Here is a 22,089-nt window from a genome sequence, read left to right as displayed (position 1 = left end):
ATGTCAACATTTGAGCATTTCATCCTATTGTAGTATATCAATATATGTATATAAAGTGTGTGTGTCTGTGCGTGTGTGTCTGTGTGTGTGTGTGTGTGTGTGTGTGTGTGTGTGTGTGTGTGTGTGTGTGTGTGTGTGTGTGTGCATGTGCGTGCGTGTGAGTGTGTGTGTGTGTATGTGTGTGTGTGTGTGTGTGTGTGTAAAGCATGCATGCAGAGTTTCAAAGCAGGTAGTAAAGCAAGCTCATTAACAACTCCTATCTTTAAACTTCTGTGAAAACAACCAACTGTATTGAGGCCACCTCTTTCACCTTGGATAAAGGCATCATTTGATCTCAGCATGTTACAACATGCAGTGTCGGATGAGGAGAAGTGTATTTATAGTTACAAAAGCTGTACTGCACTTCTAATTGTGTCAGGGCAGTAATAGAAGTTCTGGATGAATCCATTGTTTGAGATTCATCTAAATACATGCTACCAGACAAAGCAATATCCTATTCCACTGCACTATTTTTTGAGTGTCACATACAATGTTATGAATGAACTCAACAATAATGCAGTATAAGAAACCAAGGTCTTCTATCCAAAACTTAGAGGTGTTACTCATTTTCTGCTTAGAAGCTTAACCTGTGTCTCACTTTTCAAGCTATGAAAGACACAGTCTAATTTGACCTCCTATTTCTTCACAAATACCTACACTAGGGACCTAATTCTACACCAACAAATCAAACAAGACTTGCTGGAGGGATCGATTCCAAACTCGGTGAATTCCAAGCTTATGGAATAAGTTATTCCTGTATGTCAATTGGAGTACTACCTTGGCTACCTTTAATATGAATCTTGATGATTGGGTGGGTAGGTATAAATTTACTTGTGAGTTATCATGTATGGCCCTGCTTGGCACTGGAGGTAAAGCACTATTAAGTGCTTGAAAAAGGAGACAAAAACCTTTATGTGTGCCCACTTGAAGGTGCCCATGCCAAGGCATTTCATGCTGCCTGTGATTGTTTGCTAGTATTGTTCCTCACCAAATAACAATAAGGGACAGCACAGTAACAATGGCTACACAGATCATAGCCACAGGTTAACCACACTAATGTGTTTCCATACTGGGCAAAGTCTGCATGCCAAACGCATTACTTACTACTATAGCTGCACACTTTTCATGGGTGTGGCACACAGGGCAGGATATCATAGCCACCGACATTCACTCAGAATAATGTTGTTACCTCTTCAGAAATTGCCTTTTCCTGCATGCAGCTTAAATAATGAGATACTCATGGCCAACAGAAGGACCATGTACAAGAGATGACAATGCTATTTACAAAACAAAGCAAATACCCGACTAGCCCATATTATCAGAACACTTATTTTTTCATACCTAGAGAGCAGAGCTATTATTTTGTTCACACTGCTGGGTGTATGGCCTATTTTCAAGTATTCATACTGACATGGGATACTTTTTTGCCAAAGACACCAAGGAAATTCACTTGCTCTTTTATTTGATAAGTGCCTTATGTTTCTATAACATCTGTCTAAGTTACCGCCAACTCAGGGAAATGGATACCTCGATTTAACATCTCATCCAGTGGATGGTACCTCAGGACTGCGGTATTCTCTTATACTGCATAGCAATATATGCACTAGAATCCATGCAGTGGTTCATTTCCTGGAGCTCCCACCTAGTTAATAAATACATTAGGTATGATTTCATCATTAACTCATATTACCTATTTTGCCTTTGTTGGTTTTATACTCTGCAATACAGTTTTTCATAAGATGAGTTACTCAAACCCAGTTTCCATGTTTGGTCACCTCCTAGTGACATTGGTCTAGAACTACATGTATGTAAGCACGATAACTCTATACTAGCTATGTGTAGCTCCTAAACATCTTAATCAGCTGTGCTGGTGGGAATGCAACATTTCATATTCACACTTCTGGCAAAATATTCATTCTGATTCATAAACAATACATGACAATGATGTCCGACATACTAGAAATTAAATCCAATAACTTACATTACATTATTTTGAGATTGCAATTTCCCTCATATATACATTTCATTTACATTAGGAAAGCTGTTATCAGGAACTACTGCAGGCAAAGGCAGAGTTTAATTTTCTTTGCAGAATACTTGGTTTCTTAACTGAGTTGAATTGTTTTTTATATATACTTTTGAAGCACATACTTGCCTATGCAGGAGGAATCTAGAAAGCGGTTTCCAGCAGATATTATAAAAGCATACATTTTTGAATACTGTCTGATAGAAACATGGAAACTGAAATGTTGCAAGACCAAACAAAGCTCTGAGCAAATGATATATATAAAGGTGTCTCAGCACAGTAGATTCTCTAGGTAGCGAAAGTAATCATAATCTAATAGCATGAACAGAGTCCTACATGCCAATGTTAGCTGCTTGTTAAAAGTACAAATGAAGCTGAGAAGTGTGTTGCAAATCATAACAAAAAGATGGGAACAGTACTATAAAAATGCTACCTTTACAGAAAAGGTGTAAAGTCAGACAGATGGAGTTATCTAAAAGCTATTCCGCAGTGGTGCTTTGGCAGTTTTGGTATGTGCCTTTTTTCAGTATCGTAGGAATGTTAATCAATTAAGGTTGTTTCACCATTCAAAGTGCCTGAACAAAGCTGGCTACAGATCTTTTCCTTGTACTGTAAAAAATCATAATTTTTACAAATCGTTTCCACAGGCATCAGTAAGCCTTTTACTTTTCTCTTTGTAAATGGGTTAATAGAAATAAAGTGTTTGGGTATATGAAATAAAATTGTCTATGAAGAAATGATGTAGATTTGGAACTTTAGCTTGGACAGGTGGTCAAGAGCAATACGTTCTTTGCAAGGAATTATTATTATCTAAGAAACCACAAGTGTAGAATATGAATTGTTTCACTGTTTCCTCATTTTAAACAAAGTATATGCCCATCTCTAGGTAATACTATATTAAAGCGAAGTTAAATTTATCAATTGGCTATGAAAAAAAAATTCTATATAACATGCTATCCCACAGAATGATTTATACTCACATTTGTGTCCACACCCTCTTTTTGCACTTTTATAAATGTGTAAAGATGATTTTCATTGCTGTTTCCTTCTTAGACCGTACATACAAAAGCACACGACTGTTCCATCTGTGCCTCTCTTTGATGTAAGACAAGCATAACACATTTCTTCGACCAATATGGCACTTCTCTAATGAGAACTACAGCTTACCTGAATTGAGAAGAGAAAGAGATTTCCACTGATGATGCCAATCAAACAGAATGAAGAAATCCAAGAAAAAATATTTCAGAACTTGCCCAAAAATCAGTTTCTTTTTAAAAGTCAGAGATTGTATGTTCGCATCAGAGCAGTATTCCTGGCCTTTGGTAGCTCTGGGAATCAGAAAGCTTCCCACCCAACAGATTTCCTGTTATTGTTCATTTTGTTGTGAGTGCACAAAACAGGGATGAGAGTGGAGGAAGCGAGATAAATTCTGTCTAGTTATTATTATACGAAATTTCCCTATTACAAAAGCAAGCCAGCAATGTTGAGGGTGGAGTGTAAGTTGTAAAATGCAGATGGAAACAGTGAAATAATATTTGACAACTGTTTTAAGTTGATAGACTTTTCTAAAACCATCTGTATGTACATTTGTAGTGTTCATGTAAGTGAGGTAAGATACCTGGTTAAGAGATTATGTTCAGCATCTAATTAATTGCTTGCTGTATTATTTTAAAAAGAAGAAGGCTATTCTTTCAAGGCAGGAAATCAGTGCAGCAGTTTTGTTTCAAAAAGTAAAAAAAAAGTTCATTATGCATGCATTTAAGTGTTTGTAGAGGTCTAGTGGAAGTTTCTCAATGGTGCTTTGTGTGTGTGTGTGTGTGTGTGTGTGTGTGTGTGTGTGTGTGTGTGTGTGTGTGTGTGTGTGTGTACAAGACGCGTGTGAGTGTATTTAGATGTCTTCTTTCTCAGTCACAGGTACTAACCAGTTGTTGTAACCATTACTAAAAATGAAATGCTTAAATTTAACATTTAACTCCATTACAAATGTAATACTTTCCAATCCTTTTAGTTTTTTGAATGAAACAGTGTTTTTTCATATACAGATCAAGATGAAGTGTACTGTCAGCCAGGAGGATGGAGTTTGAGATGTTTTTTTATTGGGTTCATTTATGCCAATAGGATGGGAGGGGTATTCTGCCGAAGGCTTACATTTTTGGGGGAAGACAAGGTCTTAAGCCCTATAGCATGTACTGTGTGTGGCATTTGCACACTTGGTCCTGAGGAGGACAGAACATAATAAACCCTTTGCAGGCATTGGGGTGGTAACAAAATAAAATATAAAGAAAATTTAAAAAAAATGACTCCAGAATAGCTTTACTTTAATTATTGCCTCTGCCAAAGTGACAAATGTTTTACTTCTGATACTGGTTTAGTTGTCAACAAACAAGATTTCCAAGCTCAGAGGCCCTATTAAACTTTATACTCTGCTTTAAATGTCAGCCAAGAAATATACTGTTTGCCAGCTTTGAAAAATTATTGGTGACTTGTATTATTATAGATGAAATTTGATTTTATGACTACATCTATATTTCTTTTGACACCAGTTTATTTCATTACATGAACACATGGATATATAGACCTACTGTGTTCCTTCTCAGTTTTTGCCTTTTCTCTCCTTTCCATTTCTTAACACTATGCCATTTTATCGAAATTCAAAAGGTAAATTCTCTTTTCTGCCTCTTCTCCTGCTGACTTGTGCTATCACCATAACTGCTATTATCCATTTGTTTAATTTATGAAAAGAAAGCATGGCTGATATAAGACCATTATTCAGACAGTGAACAAAGGTTATTTCATGTTTTCTCTTTCGCATACTCACTGACATCTAAAGGAGGGCATGCACTAGCCCATTGCAAGCTGTGTCACTCTTCTATAAGTGATATGACCCTCAAAGTTCCAGTATGCCTAGCAACAAGTACTTCCATGTAATCTCCAAACTATATCAGACTCTAACATAGAACACACACCATAGGTGTGCACACCTGCTCCCTTGCATGACAGAATTGAAATAGTGATGCTTCATCATTTGTCTCTCTCCCTATACCTCCTTGCAACAGTACTTAAGATGCTAACTGAACTCAACCCAGTTGGAGAGTAGTCAGAACTTTATCCTATTGTGCTATGGAATGGGTCTATATTACGTGATCGAAAATTCAGATTGTCGAACACGTAATGATTGGCCCCAATAGAGCGAACCGGCAAAATGGCGAACGGCCGGAAAAAAATAACAAAAGCCCAAACAAACCATTAAGCTGCTTTATGCAGGGGGGCAACCCCCTTGCACACCCCACACCCCCCGCTACTTAAATATACCAACTCCGAGACCACACTACATTGCAGTAAACGGAAATCTCCCCTTACGGAGATTTCCGTTTACATGTTCAACATTCTGCCATTTCCCTTAATTGGGGTCGGTCATTACATGTTCGACAATCTGAATTTTCGATCACGTAATATAGACCCCTATGGAACTGGAAAAAAGAGTATATTCTTTCTTCTGTGTGACACTATGCATTTTTTTCCATTTCTGGCCTCTCCTATTTTATGCCTTCTTAGATCTGATTTATTTCCTTCTCACTGCCTTTTGCCTAGTTCTTCCATCTACTTTGTTTCATTGAACAGTCTCCATACAGCTTTCCTTGTCTTACTTTAAAGCGCAGTTTATATCAAATACACAAATTCATTAATTGCAAGTCATATTAAATACAATGCCCTAAACAAGCTCCCTACAAACAGTTTTGAGGGAGTAAGCAACCCTGAATCTCTTCTTACACGTATATACACACATATATGTCAATTCTGAAATCAGATAGACTTTGGGAAAAGAGAATATTAACTATGACTCTCTCTCTCTGAGGCTGATAAATACCAGAGTGCATAAACACATTTCAAAAAATATCTTACATTTACTTCTGATGCACAATCACAAAACAAGTGAAGCTACTCAGCACTTTTTGATTAAAACAAGGAAACAGCACTCTTATATAAATCATGCTTGACAAAATGAGACATAATAAGACTGGACAAAGTGAGATTAGACAGAGCTCATCTGTAATAGCATTGACACCCCCTTCCATTTCTCAATAATTTGCTTCAATGTGAGGATCCCCTGTTCTGAATAGCATTTCCTGCTTGCAAGCATAACATAGTACACATCATTTGTGCCGTGATAGTAAAAGCACAGTTCTATTGCATTCATCTGATCAGGCATGTACTGTTTTTTCTCCTCATAGTAGTATATACTGATACCATAGTTATATATTATACGTGGATTATCTATACAACAATATTTTTTGTTTGTCCATTTCATACCAGTCTTTGTCACATGCAAGGACAATTAATACCACTTAGAGAATGGGCAAGCCATAGATTGCATCCTGATTGGACAGCTAAAGTTCTCCAGCAGAGTATTAATATTCAATTGGATAATATTAAAGATTCTTAATTATTCAGTGAGCCCATACAGCTGTGAGTGCATCTGTAATACCATATCATTGCTCATATTCTTACACTACACTTCATAATGTAGCCTCACAACACTTGTTTTACATGAGCTGAAAGTCCATATACTCAAACGTTATGTTTGTGAAATGAAAATAACGAAGACTGAAATCCTGGACCGCACAGTTTTTCCCAGGGCAAATAACTCTTTCCCACTGTGGGGAAATATGCCCTTTTCCCCACTGTAGTGTGATCTAGGATTTGGTATATATAGTTGGGGGTGGGAGGCTCAGTCCTCCACATTGTGGTATGCCTCCCCACCTAGGTGGGTTTCAGAAACTACTGTGTGTTTTTGTGAAGTTTTGGGCAAGTATTTACTTATCCTGGGAAAAATACATGGTTCAGGATTTTAGTTTTTGTTATTTTCATCTCACAAAAATAAAGTTTGAGTATTTGGGCTTTCGAGCATACAAAGTAGATCCATCCTTACATATACCTAGGTTTATAATCTTGGGTAATAATGGGCGGCTGCGGTGGTGCAGCAGTTAGCATTGACGCCTCACAGCAAGAGGTTCACCAGTTCAATCCTCGGCTGGGGTGCCTTCTGTGTGGAGTCCGCATGTCCTCCCTGTGGTCGTGTGGGTTTTCTCCAGGTGCTCCGGTTTCATCCCAAAGACATGCTGTAGGTGGATTGGACACTCTAAATTGGCCCTAGGTGTTGAGTGCATGCATGTGTGTGCCTTCTGTGGAAGGTTGGGTGGGTGCCGGGCTGGCAACTCAACACCATAAAACTCCACTGCCAATCACGAGCAGACAGTTGATCCAGTGTGGTGACCCCTAAATGGGAAAAGCCAAAAGAAGAAGATAATATTGGGTAATAATGTTTTTAGTAGAAGTATTATTGCTCATGTACAGAGTCTGCTTTTATATAGTTATTATTTGCTTGAAACTGTGAAAATTTTAACTGGTAGAAACCTGTCTTGCTACTTTGCCCATATTGTGACCGAAAGGAGTTCATTGGACCATGCAATTCAGCCAGTTAGATTACTAGGTAGTTACTAGGCATATGGTCCAAGATAGTACTGAAGGGCTTAGCTTAAATTCTCAAGAGCACACTCTATTTAAGTAATTCACTTAGAGTTGCATAAGTAACAAATGGATGCTGAGGTAATTAAAACCTGGACTAAATGAAGTAGGTTGTTAACAGCTCCTAACATTAATCCTCTGCACTAACTTCCAGACATCACATTCTGTGTTAACATATAGATGCTATGTTACAGAGAAATTGTTTCAAAAAGTGCGTCTACCTGACACTTTAAACTACCCTTTCAGATGTCTTTGAATATACTGCCAGTTAACTTTACAACATCCATTCAGCTTTAAAAAAATCAAGTGGTGCCAGTGCATTCAAATTCTATATCTTAGAGATTAGAGAACAGCCAGCTAAAGTCAATGCCTCTCTGAAAATTTCATTCTTTAGATATGTGAAGAATTTTTTTGATTTCCTCTGGATAATGTGTGCTTCTGAAGAATGCATGAGGGCATTAATATTTTGAAATAAACAGTAATTATAACAAAAGCTCAATGTTAATTACTAAAAGGAATATATATATATATATATATATATATATATATATATATATATATATATATATATATATATATATATATATATATATTATTATCAAAAAAAAAAACAAAGTAAAAAAAAGTACGAAACATCGAATGGTAACTGTGAATTCCTGCATATTAATCAGGCATAAATGTTGAATCTGTTGAACGAATTCAACAAATTCGACATTTATGTTGAATATCGAATGTGACGTCAGTATAGGAGTAAAAGTAAGTTAAACTCCTACACTGGCATTCACATTTTATCAGGGGGCAAGCCCCCCCCCCCGTAGGGGGCTGCGCCCAACCCCCCCTGCAAACTATATATTCCAACTCGGAGATCGCACTACAGTGAGGAAAGGGATACATTTCCCAAGTCACACTGTACTATGACCTCTATGCGTAACATCAAGTACATATCAGTGAATGCACACTGCATTCGCTCATAAGTACTCTCACTCTCATGCTTGGCAATACGAAAATCGGCCAACTGCCATTCATCATTTCCATGTTCGTTGGAATCTACCTTCAACATTTTAATAGTAAACTATATATATATATATATATATATATATATATATATATATATATATATATATATATATATACATACATATATGGGGCCACTTTGTAATCTCGAAATACTGAAATCTCGAATTTCAGTATTCCGAGATCACAAAACCGAAAACTCATAAGTCCGAACATTGAAAAAGCCGAGCCTGAGTTGTCTGAAACTCGAAATATCAAAAAAAGTGAATGCGGCTGTTATTTTGTACCGATATGCACCCTACCCCTTTCACAATAGAAATATGCACCCTACAACACCAACAAAAGCAGTTACAAGTATTCCATCCATGTCAACACCAAGAAATCCAGGAATACACATACCATCCATTTCTATGCGTTCTACACATTAACATCACACCACGTGAAGCATAAGGTAGTACTGCCAGCCCCCCACCCAGGAACAGCCCCCGACATACAGTACAACCATGCACCGACACTTATATTTGCAGCAGGACCCTAGCCACAGTCTTTAGGAACTCCATCGTGGTGTATTCATCCCTGTGTGTAAGCACAAATTCAAACTGTGCATGCCTCTGCAGCAAGCAACGTCTTTTAGGGGACGGCGGGCACCCGCTAGCTAAACGGTTCCTCAACTCCTCCACCCCATCCTGCTCCCTTGCCAGTGTGAGAATCAGGACAGATAGGTTAGTGGTCTTAGACCCCAGTAAACACTTCAGCCGGCAATGCCACGCATCAACTGAGTTCTGTGTATGAGGCAGAAACAGAGTGTTGAGATCATGCACATTCCAGAATGAAATGGGGAATAAAGGGGGGGATTCTGCAGGCTGCAGTGTACCGTGTAGCGAACATCCTCTTCCTCCCAACCACATACCAGTCCCCAAAATACTTTATAAGCTCCTTCCCCTCTAGTGGGAAGTACTCTTTCAGCTCCTGAAATGCCTGTAACACATCCCCCTTCTAGCATGAACGCAAGTGCAATCAAACACTTGACTGCAATCTGAAATGGCAAGATGGTGTTGTAGAGTTGGGCTAGCCCTAAATGCTGCACCTAGTTGTGCCATACGTTTCTCCCGAAATGGAATAGGCACCCCTTAGACTTCACACAGTTGATATTCCGCTGAATGATCTTCATAACAGCGATCTCAAAATTGCACAGGACGTACCGGAGTGCGGTTTCAAATCCCTGTTCAGCAAACAGACAGTTGTAAGCACGCAGGGACTTCTTGCTCATCAAACAATACACGAGTGGTACTGATTTACTGTACCCTACATAACATACCAGCCCATGTATGCTGTACAGCTGCCTGCAGATCACCCCTTTGTAGAAAAACGTGCCATCCATCAGCCAGATGGTTTCACAGCTCAAATCAAAGATATTGTTGACAGTGCTGAACACTATCACTACATGCTCGCCCCCACCATCCATCATCTGCTTCTCCAAGAATGTACCGGTCTTGATGGGGTAATCCTGGACATTGTGTCCTCAGTGTTATGGCAGGGTCAATTGGGACTGTAGATACCTTCCAACACACCCGACACACTTGTTGCAGCAGTGCACACCTTGTCAGCAGGTCGGGAACTAATCCAGTGATGTGGATGCTAGGCATCCCTGGACACAGCAGCTCTGTGCTTCAGCTTTGCACACATGGCATACCTTTCAACGTCAGTTGGATCCCCTGTGTGTTTGTGCGGTGCTGTTTTTAGTAGCCGTTCACCATTGGGAACACATTCTGTTGTCAACCTCCCTTTACATTTCCGTACCAACTTCCATTTGCAGCATCAGTAGGTTCTTCTGCTGCCCTGGTTTTCCAGGTGATGCACATGGCCTTCCAATATCAGAACAGGATTCCCCTTCTGTGACAGCGTGGTCTGGTAGATGCTCCCTATGGTTCCTGGTGGTTCATATGCAAACTCAGCAGACGCCATTTTTCTTTGGGTACTGTGTACAAGCTGTTAACGGTATACTGCGTCCTTTTATAACTTTTTCATGATTCATAGTTTCATAGTTTCATAGTTTAGTACTAGGCTATCTGCCCTGGGGCATTTGTAAGCCTAGCCATAGTAATGTGGCTTTCGCCACCCCATGAAATGGTACAAAAATGCACAGAATAGATTTAGAATACTGTGCCTCTGTCTAGTAGTGACACAATGAAGGCCCCCTTATATAATAGAATTAGTTTACTGTGCCCCTGTCTAGCAGTGACACAGATGTGACCCCTGGGGTAAACTTACGATCTCCCATCCACTCATCAAGATTTCTCTTGAAGAGAGTCAGTGAGGGGCTCTGCCTAACATGAACTGGGATCTTGTTCCAAAGCATGGGAAGCCTCTGGATTATGAATCGATCCCTCCAGCATGTCCTATTCATACTTGTGCCGAGGTTTAAGTCTTTAGCTCTCGTGGTCCTGATGGATTTGGAGTTTTTGAGGTGGAGCATGTCCATCAGATCCTGATTGGACATGGCCTTGTACGTCAGGCAGAGATCACCTCTGAGCAGGTGGTATGCTACTGAATAGAGCTGGAGTTTCTTTAGTCTGGCAGAATAAGACATATGTTGGAGACCCTTGATCCTCTTGATGAGGTACTTTTGTGGTCTCTCCAGCTGTTGCAAATGCCGGGTGAGGTACATACCAAATGGGGCATTGTACTCAATCATGGGTCTGATAAGGGAGGAGTATAGGGGTACAATGACATCCTTGGATCTGGATGTGAATCCCTTCATGATGAGGTGTGCATGGTAGAATGTTTTTCTAACCACTTTGGCAACGTGGGTGTCAAATGAGAGGTCACTGTCGACTTGGGTCCCTAGGTCTCTGATTACTTTTTCTGTACTCTGTGGGTTGCTGTCTATGTGATAATTTGTGGGTACTTTGTTTTTCCCAAAGGGGATGACTATACATTTTTTGGCATTTAGTTTAAGGCCGTGACTCCGGCACCAGTTGTCTGTATCTGTGAGGCCTTTTTGTAGGATGTATGTGTCCGCTGGTGTATCGACTATGGCGCCTAGTTTGCAGTCATCTGCGAACTTTGTCAGCCACAATGCTCCCATGTTTGCTTTAACATCTGAGAAATAAATGCCAAACAAGAGGGGTCCCAGGACAGATCCCTGTGGGACACCACTTGTGACTGGCTTTGAGTCTGACATTGCTCCAGTGATTTTAACTTTATGGGTTCTGTCCTTTAGCCAGTTTACAACCCATCTAGTGACATAAGGGTTTACGTTTAAGCTGTTGAGCTTATCTATGATGCCTGAGTGGGGTATTGTGTCGAAGGCCTTAGCCAAGTCCAGGTAGGCTGTATGGACTGCTTTGCCCTCATCAATGGCTCTAGTGACTGTTTTGAAAAAGTCAACCAGGTTCAAAAGGCAGGTTCTGCCCTTTACAAAGCTGAACTGGGTGGGGACAAGTGTCTGTAGGTCCCCTATGTCTCTGTTTATGAGTTCCATAATGATTCTTTCCATAGCTTTGCAGACCAGGCTGGTTAAGCTTATGGGGCAGTAGTTCACAGGGTCTGTAGAGGTACCCCCTTTGTGGAGTGGGACCACTGTTGCTGTACGCCAATGTTCAGGTACATATCCTGTAGTAAGGCTAAGGTTAAAAAGCATTTTTATGTGCAGGTTTAGCTCCTCTTGGAGTTCACGTAGCACGCAACCCAGGATACCGTCAGGTCCCATTGATGCTGTGTTTTTAGCTTTGTTGAGGGCGGTTCTCACTTGGACATCTGAGATGACAGGGAGATTACATTCAGCTGGGATAAGTATTTCTTCTTTTGGGGGTGAGAGAGGGTAGAAATTTGCACTGAACCTGTCAGCCAGAATGTTGGCAATATCTGTGGGTTCAGTGTATTTTTTGTTGTTGTGAACAAACTCTGAGCATATCTGAGGGTTTCTGCCAGGTTTCTAACATAGCTGAAGAAGGCTTTGTGGTTATCTTTAGTGTCCTTAGCGATTTTTCTCTCAAAGTTGGGCTTGGATGTTTTTATGAGAGAACGTAGTTTTCTGTTAATGTTGATGAGAGATGTCTTCCCTTTATGGGATTTTGCTCTGTCGTGCAGTAGCTTTCTTCTTTTGTTATACAATTTGTTAATGGCTGAGGTCCACCAGACAGGACGCTTGCCTTTGGTGGAGAGGGACTTGGATTTATTTGGGATTGCATGATCCATGCATTCTTGGAGATGTCCATAGAAAGCATTTTTGAAGGATTCGGCATTGTGGGATGTGGTATCCACTGGCCCAGTGGGCTTAAAGGATACCATCTCAGTCTTAAGAAGAGTGAAGTCTGCTTTTGAGAAGTTTTTCACTGTGGTCTTTTGTGCTGGGGTGGAGGTGGGATATGTATATCCAGGGTGATTAGTTTGTGGTCAGATCTCACTAGTGAGGGGTATACCTCTGGTGTGGAGCATTTTGTCCCCATGTTTGTGATGATCAGGTCTAGTATATTATCTCCCCTAGTGGGAGAGGTGACTAGTTGTTCCAGTGCATTTGAATATATGAATTCCAGGAACATTTGGGCTAGGGTGTTAGGGCTAGAATAATGTACCCAATCTATGTTTGGGTAGTTGAAGTCTCCCAGTATGATGGTATTTTGTGATACATTCATATCCTCCAATGTCTTCAGGAAGGCTGAGTGGGGTTCCTGAGATTGGGAGGGTGGTCTGTAACATGCTACCAGTTATATAGCAGTTTTGCCTATGGTTAGTTGCACCTGTATGGTCTCTGATGCTTCATGTGTTGCTACTAACCCGGAGGTGTGGGTGTCCTTGATGAATATGGAAACTCCCCCTCCCTTTGTGGTTCGGCCCGGGTTTTGGGGCTGAAAAGCATGATACAAGGTATAGCCTGGTAGTGCTGGGGTGCTCTCAGGAGCCTTGAACCAGGTTTCAGTTACTGCACAGACATCGATGTTCTCCATACTAAGGAGTGTGAGTGCCTGCATCTTGAGATTTAGACTTCTGGCGTTGAGCAGCATTACCTTTAGTTTTTTTCCATTTTTGTTTTCTAAGGAGGTGGGTTTGTCTTTTTAGCCTTGCCTAAAAAAGGCACTATTGGGGGTGGCAAGAGCCTTAGCCAATATCCGGAAGCCCAGTGGTGACAGGTGCAAGCCATCCTTGCGAAGCAGCGTGGCTTGTCCAACATGTCATCCCAGGCAGACAGACATTGGATCCCCTTAGAATGACACCAGTACTTGAGCCAATTATTAAAGCTGATCATCTTGTCTTTGTATTGTGGCATCATTCTTGGTGAGGGCAAGATGCTGCTCAGGGTCAGGGTCATACTAGCCTGGGCTACATAATCAGAGAGCTCCTCTATGTCTCTTTTCATGTAGTCCAGGGAAGTACATCTCAGGTCATTCACGCCAGCATGGACAATGATGGAGTCATATTTGTACTTGCTTTGGAGTGACCTGAGTGCGTGTGTTATGTGGCGGATCCTAGCTCCCGATAGGCAGCTCACAGTCACCCTCTCCTTGTTCAGCCTGGTAAGCGGGACATCAGTGTGTCTGACTATAGAGTCACCTATTACTAGTGTATCAGGCATGGTGTTTGGCCTTAAGGGCTGTGGTTGGTTGACACACTGATTTATTGAAGTATGTGTTGCATGTGTTTTGTTTTGAGGTGGTGGATTTTTGGATGTCTGCTTTGGGAGCCTCTGTTGTTTTGGTAAGTTTTTTATTAGAGCCTCCGAGTATGTCTTTGTGTTTTTATGTGTTTGGTTTGCAGTTGTGGTAGGTCTATGTGTGACTGTGTTTGTTGTGTGTGTGGTTACCATCTCCTCCTGTCTGGTCATGCCAGCCCTGAGTTGAGAGAGTTCAGCCTCCAGTTTGGCTATATAGTTGCATCTCTCACATGTATTTGTGTTTGTTGGGAGGAGAGGGTTGTCTGTGTACATGAGACAATTGTAGCATTGTCTCAAGATACCCAGATTAACCAGTTGAACTGGAGAGGACTCCAGTAATCTACCACTCGACATGCTAGAACAGTATAAGGGAGTGTTGTGCCTTTAAGGGAAGTGGATATTCACAGGGGTGGTAGGTGGATGTAGTGCTTACTTAGTACGAGAGTGCTTACTTAGTAGAGAAGTTTTGAGAACAAGTGCTAGGCTTATAATATAGCGAGTAGTCTGATTATACTAAGAGTAGAGCTTCCTTAAGGGAAAATTTGAAGAGCAGACTTGGCAGAGCCAGAAGAAGTTTAACCTTGTTTAACCAGCGCTGCGCTATACGCACAATCACGCAAAGCCACGCAAACGCGGATTTTAAACAGGGAACTACAAAAGAGCTAGAAATGGTCCAAAACAACCAATTACTACAGGTCTTGTGCTGAGGTCACTTCCTATTGTAGTATGCGTGATTGTGTGTGTTAAATAAAATTCAGAATTCAATACACAGGAGGTTCAAATTCAAAAGTTTACTAGTGTACACCAGGAGGCAAAAAACCATACAAGTACAGAATTTTGTCTGACATGAAACAGGAAGTACACAATTTTATATAGGTTTAACATTTAGCTATGCCCACCTTTCTGACGTGATATGTCACAGGGCATCTACATCACTTTAGCTTACAATTCTTCATTCATTAAGTTTGCTGATGCTGTACATTTAAAAAACTTTTCCTTTAGATACAATACGGCCTTGCTATCCAGCTGGTCAGTCATAATGTCTTTCTGTAAAGTTATTTATTCAAGGTTTCATATCAGTTCGAATACAATAGCAGCTTCAGTCTTTAATGCATGTCTTTGTTCTGTTACACTTTCTCACACAGCTGCGTGATATCTAAGTAACACATATACAAGGCCATCTCATTCCGCCAGGAAAGAGCAGAAGATTTCATTATTTCACACATTTAATTTCCTGACCCAGCAGATAATCACTTGTGAAAAGCATAAACATTAAAACTTGCTAAGCTAGCATTCTGTCAGGGTCAGGGATCAGCTTTTGCTTCAAGCCACACTGCAGTTTCAAAACTACTTCACATTTAGACATGAATTAATTTTACTACTATATGATTAATAGAATAAAATGCATTATATACTACTTTGCTTTTAAACTAGCATTTCTCATGTATTCAAATACACATTTTTCTAACAGTGTGAATTCGGACTTATGGGTAGGGGGTTGGTGGGACTGTTTTGACATTTAGAAGTGGCAGTGAGTATTGATTGCTGTATTGGCTATGGACCCATACCTTTTCCCTGAACAGAATTTGCCTTGTGTGCTGGTCTCTTATCATAAAACTGTGGTTTGCTGGCAAGTTAGTGGCACTTCATTAGACACTGAATTTGGGAATTAGTGACAGGCATGTAAGTTCAGATTTTGTATCCTTCAGCCTTTTCAGGTTATTGCACATCCTGTTATGCTACTAACCTGTTAAGTTTCTAAGAGCCATATTACTTTTGAGTGTTCATTCCACTGCCATTTTATAGCTTTGTCAGATTTCTTGCTTTGAGAGGTTGAGAGGTATGATGTGGCTACAGCGGTTGCACATCTGGCCTCAAATCTGTGGTCTGTTCCTCATATAATTTGTGGTTTCTGTCAAATTGCTGCGATGATTTGAAAAGTTGCTAAATAATGGCATTTTGTATGAAACATTTTAGACTGCACACTGTTACTCTAACGGTGGAGTGGTGAACAGAGGAATTGAATGGCTGCTGATCATGCATGGCTTGCCTTTTCCTTGTGTTTTCAATTTTGTTTGGTGGTAGTGGGGTGGTGAATGGAGGAGTTTTAGTGCTACTTTAGTTTCTTGAGAAGAGTGTGTGCTGGTTTCACAGTTGGAGAGTTCCCCGTTAAGGAAGGTTGTTGGTCGTGCCTGTGTGTGGCACTACCCACCAAGGGGGAAGTTAAGGCAGGGTCTGCCTTAATTTATTGATTTCAGATCGCAGTCACAGAATATTTCTTATTGAACATTAATGGCATTCACAGCCCTGTAAAAAGTACACATTGTGAAAATGTTTTAGATCAGACATAGTGTTCCGAAAAGAAGGTGGACTGGATACAAATGAACACAATAAATTTTAAAAATGAGTTTTTAGTTTTGTCAGCCACTGCATCTATCAGAAAACAAATATGACTGCAATTTTAATTCCCAGAATAAAATAAATGTTTGCAAATAATAGTGAGGAGCAGTTGACATGTTTTGTGGGCTTCAAAGTACCGTGTGTAACATCTGTGTTCATTGTGCATGCTTGGGTGAAAATTTAACCAGTGTGGGGATGATCGAGAATTAGGTGGGCGTAATTTTGCAGACTGTGACCTTAAATGCAGTGAGTATATAGTATTTACCCCCTTTTTTGTGACATCCTGAAATAGGTTCTAGTTAAAACTTAATTGACCATATATGGCAAGGGAAGCAGGCTTACTCAGCATGTGTACTGCTCATTCAGACTGTTCCACTACTGCTACTGCTGATGACTACTGGGGGGGGGGTGTCCTTGGTACTTATAAAAACTTCCTAGAGAAGGTAAGTAGCTTTTGGGGCAACTATGTGTGCAACATCCCTGGAACTGTCTGCTTAGAGGTGAAATGAGTCTGATGTTTTGTATAAAATAATGTAAATGAGGGGACAGAAAGTTATTAAAAAAAATAGTAAAAAGAACTTTGACGCATCTTTCGGTCCATTTCCCATACATTGTAGACTTATGGAAATTCATTGAGGATGAGGGCAGAATTACGTCAGACATTTGATTTTAGACTCCATTTCCATCACAATTTAATGTCAAGGGGAACCTGGTTGTTGTATCATCTTTCTAGATATGTAAGACCAATATTTACAAGTGTCCCTGTTTTGGGCCTTTGTCCCCTTTCCCCTTTTATTTCTTGAGTTGTCCAGAATTCTTGGTCTCAGAGGTTGTGAGGTAAGAACGTAAAATGTGTGTGTGTATAATATATAAGTATAGATATAAGTTATACAGAGGGATTCTTGTGTGGCGGTTCAGAGTTTCATGGGTAAAGATGCAGTTGCCAGTTTTTGTGTGGGGGGGGGGGGTTTGTATGATTAGCATTGTCTTGCAAACACACTCACTTAATCCTCCAGTGTCCAGAGTTTCAGGAGGTGATACCTATTGCAGGTTTGCCATTTTGGTCATCTGATTTGGTTTATTAATAAATATATATATTAAAAAAATAAATAAATAAATCAAAAATAAAGGAGTGACTGCACATAACTACGGCAGCTCTGGGGAGTAGAGAGGGGAGTGTAGTACAGGTAACTAGCATCATAACCTCTCGACTGTATTGGGGGTGACTAGGCGTAAGGTAGATGTTAAAGGGGGCATAGTGATAAGGAGTTTGCCTCACAGTCACAAGGTAACATGGTGATACCCATCTCTGTTTTGGGGATCATTGGGGGGCTTGCAGAGTCTTTATACATGGAGGGGTTGCCTTCATGAGCACAGCTGTTTGATATCCTCTCTGCATAGATTAAATGCGAATTCTGGGAGGCTGCCAGGATCCATTCAGTGATTCATGGGGGAGGTATAGATGTGGTAGATAGGTTTGGGGGGGGGTTGGGACTTGGTGGTTTATTGTTTTCTTCTTCTCTTGGCCAAGGAATTTCTCTTTGTCATTTCTTTGAAATATTGCACTGATGGAAATATGGGACATTTTTGCCCTGAATTTGCTATGGTGGGAAGTGCAACCTGGGCATAGGTCAGTGACCTGAAGGAAGCAGGCTTGAAAGGAAAAGGGAAGCTGTTAAAGTTCCATTTTATTCTGGATTGGAGTTGCAGGCAATGGTAGTGGCTGGGCAGTTGCTCAATAGGGTAGGTTTCTAACAGGGCTTAATCCAGTCATTCATAAATGGTTACATGTGTGCCGTGAATTTACACTTTTTTCTTTCTTTAGGTGAGGAGGCACAAAGTGGACCTCAGTCGATGGCCAGAATGAAGGAGACCCAAAAGGTGATGGAGGCTGTTGCAGTGGATGTCTAGTCACCAGAGTAATGCATAAAGAGGCCACAAAGGACAGTGTGCATTGTGAGCAATGGTCAGTGACCTGAGGGGACTGGAGTTGCAAGGTAATGGATACTGCTGGGGTGGATGCTCTGGTGGCTGGCGTGGAGCACAATGAGGTCACAGGTGATTCTACTTATTTAGGGTCATTAAGGCACATCAGAGTACTGCCTTTTGGGCAGCATGAGGGCAAGTGAGGTAGAGGTAGGTTGGGGGTAGGGTAAAACACTGGGGATTGTTTATGGGGGAGTGTGGGGTTCCCACAGGTGTAGTTGATTCACAACAATCGTAGGAGCATAAGAGGTTATTAGGCTAACAGCTATAGGGCTCTTACAGGACAGCCAAGTCAACCCTTGCATTCGGATGGGTGGAACCCTTGGGGTGCATTTACAGTTACCCATCCAGTTTATTGTGTTCGTAGAGGGCCAATGACGTGTTCGGTTTGTCAGGATGCTCGTGTTTGTTCCTAAGGTGAGGTATCTTTGGGGGACAAATCTGTCCTTCCAGTAGGTATCGGTAATGTTACATACCAGCTTAGGGTTTTAGACAGAGTAGCATAAGGACCATGTCCCTTGTGCTTTGGGTGTATTTTGTAGGTAGGGATTCAGGAAGCATTGTAGGTATGTGGGTGTTTTAGGGATATTTTGGGAATGAGGTGCTTTGTTGTCTTTGTGGGAGCTAGAAGGCTTAAGCAAGGCATACTTTTGGAATTCTCCAGAAGCAGGCCATGTTTTAATTCCTTACTAGCTGCATACGTAACATGGTAGGGGGTTAAGATTAGTTCTGAGTGCTGTGGCTAGGGTTCTAGACAGGACTGTCATTAGAAAGTAGTGAATTTTGGGGTGTTTTAAGTTTATGCAGGTATTTAGGGGTTTCACAGCAGTCAGCACATTAATCAGGAGGATAGTATTGTGGTAGTATTACCTTTCGTGTACGATATGTTGCCGGAGTACTTCATTGCTGCACCTCATAGGTTAGTTTTTAGGAACTAGTTCTTGGGGGATTCGGGTAAAAGAGCATATTTCTACTGTACAGTTTTCCCAGAATGTCCAAATTTTGGCCTTATATTTTGGGCCATTTTTCATAAAATTCTGGTTTTCTGGCAATTAGCGTCAAATCATTAAAGTCTGAAGTTACAGAATTCCCTTCAGTAAAATCATGCTACTGCAAGCCTGTTCTGTCTTTCTAAGCTTGTGACAGCAATATTTGAAACTGTTCATATTTTGGGCTTGCTCCCACTTTTGTTTACAGCTTTCTCCAGATTTTTTTGGGCTAAAAAGCTGAGAGGTATGTAAGGGGTTGTATATTTTGGAAACATAATCTGGGCAAAGTGGGGTTACAGGAAGAACAGCACTAAGATATGCCTGGTGAGGGGAGGCAGTGTAAGACTGATGAACAGTCAAGTTGTGGCCATGGCAGGATGGTTCATGATAGAGTTATTTCAGCAGAATTGTGTTGGCAGGCCACAGGGGCAGATATGGGAGCTAGAGAGCATGTGACTTGGGGCATAGATGCAGGTGGTATACCTGTTTTGCTGGCGTTATTATTTGGGGGAATGATTAGGATGCATTACTGGTCAAGCTATAATAATTGGAAGTGTAATCAGTTTGTATACATGGTGTACAGCTTTTGGTGTGTTGGCTTTTGGGAAAGAGGATTTTCTGTCATTTTGGGAGCATTGTTGGGCCAATGGATTTATCGAGGGAGAATTCAATAAAAAAAAAAAAAAAAATCTTTTGGCCATTCTTATATCTGTGGGGAGGCTAAACAGGGCTACAGTTAGGCCGGAAAGCATGCAATTGGGCTTGCATGGTTGCAGGTGGCATTGCATCCCTTTATAGTCTTTATGGAATATTTGCAAGGTTGCGATGAGGCAATAATTCTGGAGTTACAGTTGGAAGTTTGACAAAAGATTGGTGAGTTAAACAGGTTATTTCAAGGTAAGGGTATTGTGTGGTTATTTTGGCTTTTGGGGAGGGTTATCAGTTAAGTCAGCTTTTTTGACAGCTAGTTGCTTTGGAAAATTTTGTTAGGCCACTGAGAGGTGATGACAGGGATCCAGTTGGTTCAGAGGGTGTGCAGTACACCAGATGATTTTGATTCGACCTTTAGGTATGGTTAGGTTTCTTTTGGAGGGTTTGGAAGTTTTGGAATGAAGGAGGAGGAACAGCCTGGTCAGGCGTGTACCTCTTCTGTTTGCCCTCTGGTGGTGGAGGCTCATTTTAATGAGTTGGGAAATGAAAGTGAGTGGCTGGACGCTGCTTGATAAGTAAAAGTAAGCGAGTGGAGGTAAGGATGCTGCTTACTTGGTCAGGGTGAGAGGGGTCATGCTGCCCTAACTGAACTATTACAGAGATTTTGGGTAAGGTAAGCGGTGGAACGCTGCTTGTTAAGTAAAAGGTAGTGAGTGGAGGTAAGGATGCTCCTTATTTGGTCAGGGTGAGTGGGGTCACCCTGCCATTAGTTAACTGTTATATGGATATATATATATGCCGTAATTAATAAATTAAAATATCAGTTGGTCAATGAAGTTATGTTTATGGAATTTTATTAAAGGTCGTCAAATGTCATTTGGTGTGATGTGTGTTTATTGAAGGGGACCTGGACAAATATTAGCTTATTCAGAGAAGAAAAACAAGAACTTATTATTTGTAAGTTTTATTCTGTTTGAACAAGCAGTCATTGTGAAATAGATGTTCTTCTGAATAGAAAAAATGTGAGTTTGCAATAATGTCCAGTTTGCTGGGAAGCAACGATTTTGAAAAAGGCAGGGACTACCTAGAGAATAAGACATTAGGTCAGAATGTATGGATGGTGTGTGCAGTTACTACACTATACAGACTATAATTTAGCTGGCTAAAAGAAAGAGAGAAGAAAAACATATTAACACATCAGACTAAAGTTCTGGCAGATACCTATGAAGAATCAGTACTGTACAAAGTTTTGTTATACTGCTAAAATTGTCTGAATATTAAGGCTTTACTGACTGTTAATCTAATGATATTCATCATATTGATCACTGCTGCAGTAGCCTTAGCAATATGGGTTACATCCTGCCAATGTTATAAAAGCCAGCCAGCTTCCAAAGCTTCAGGGTACCTTCCATGTACCCAAACTGTCAGGCAGCATGAAATGAGCTGACTAAAAGACTAGTTTGGGTGCAGAGCCCACCAAAGCTTTACTGCCCCCGAAGTGTACTCTTTTCTGAGGATTTAGAGGTTCGATGGTCAGCTTGTGCTTTCCTTTGCTGGGCAGACAAGTTCCCTTTGGTGAAAAAAATTCCATATTTTTATATTTAATAATGTTTCATTATTTTCCTCTTCAAGGAATTTATTTTAAAGCTAGGAGTGTTGTGTTTAAACAGACTGTCTTGAGACGTTAATATACTTTTAAACGAGGCATTCATTTTTTTCTGTCAGTTATAAAGTTGTGTAGACTAACTGAGAGCATATTGTCTGTGGAGAAATTGTATTTATTTTTTGTTGTGGGACTGCCATAG

General features: G+C 40.6%; 1 protein-coding gene across 2 annotated transcripts in view; it reads right to left on the bottom strand.

Moving 5' to 3' along the window:
- CDH5 (cadherin 5) overlaps positions 1-3,407 on the bottom strand; it is a 452,074-nt gene extending 448,667 nt beyond the window's left edge. The window contains exon 1 of one of the 2 annotated variants that reach the window (XM_044081819.1): positions 3,233-3,407. The gene's annotated coding sequence lies outside the window, so the exon portion shown is untranslated. The other variant, XM_044081818.1, reaches the window with a different exon arrangement.
- Positions 3,408-22,089: the final 18,682 nt, after the last annotated feature.

This window comes from Protopterus annectens, chromosome 8.part1 (assembly GCF_019279795.1).
Source record: "Protopterus annectens isolate FY-2018-M chromosome 8.part1, PAN1.0, whole genome shotgun sequence".
In the NCBI taxonomy this organism is placed as follows: Eukaryota; Metazoa; Chordata; order Ceratodontiformes; family Protopteridae; genus Protopterus; species Protopterus annectens.
This window is presented reverse-complemented; position numbering and strand designations above follow the sequence as displayed.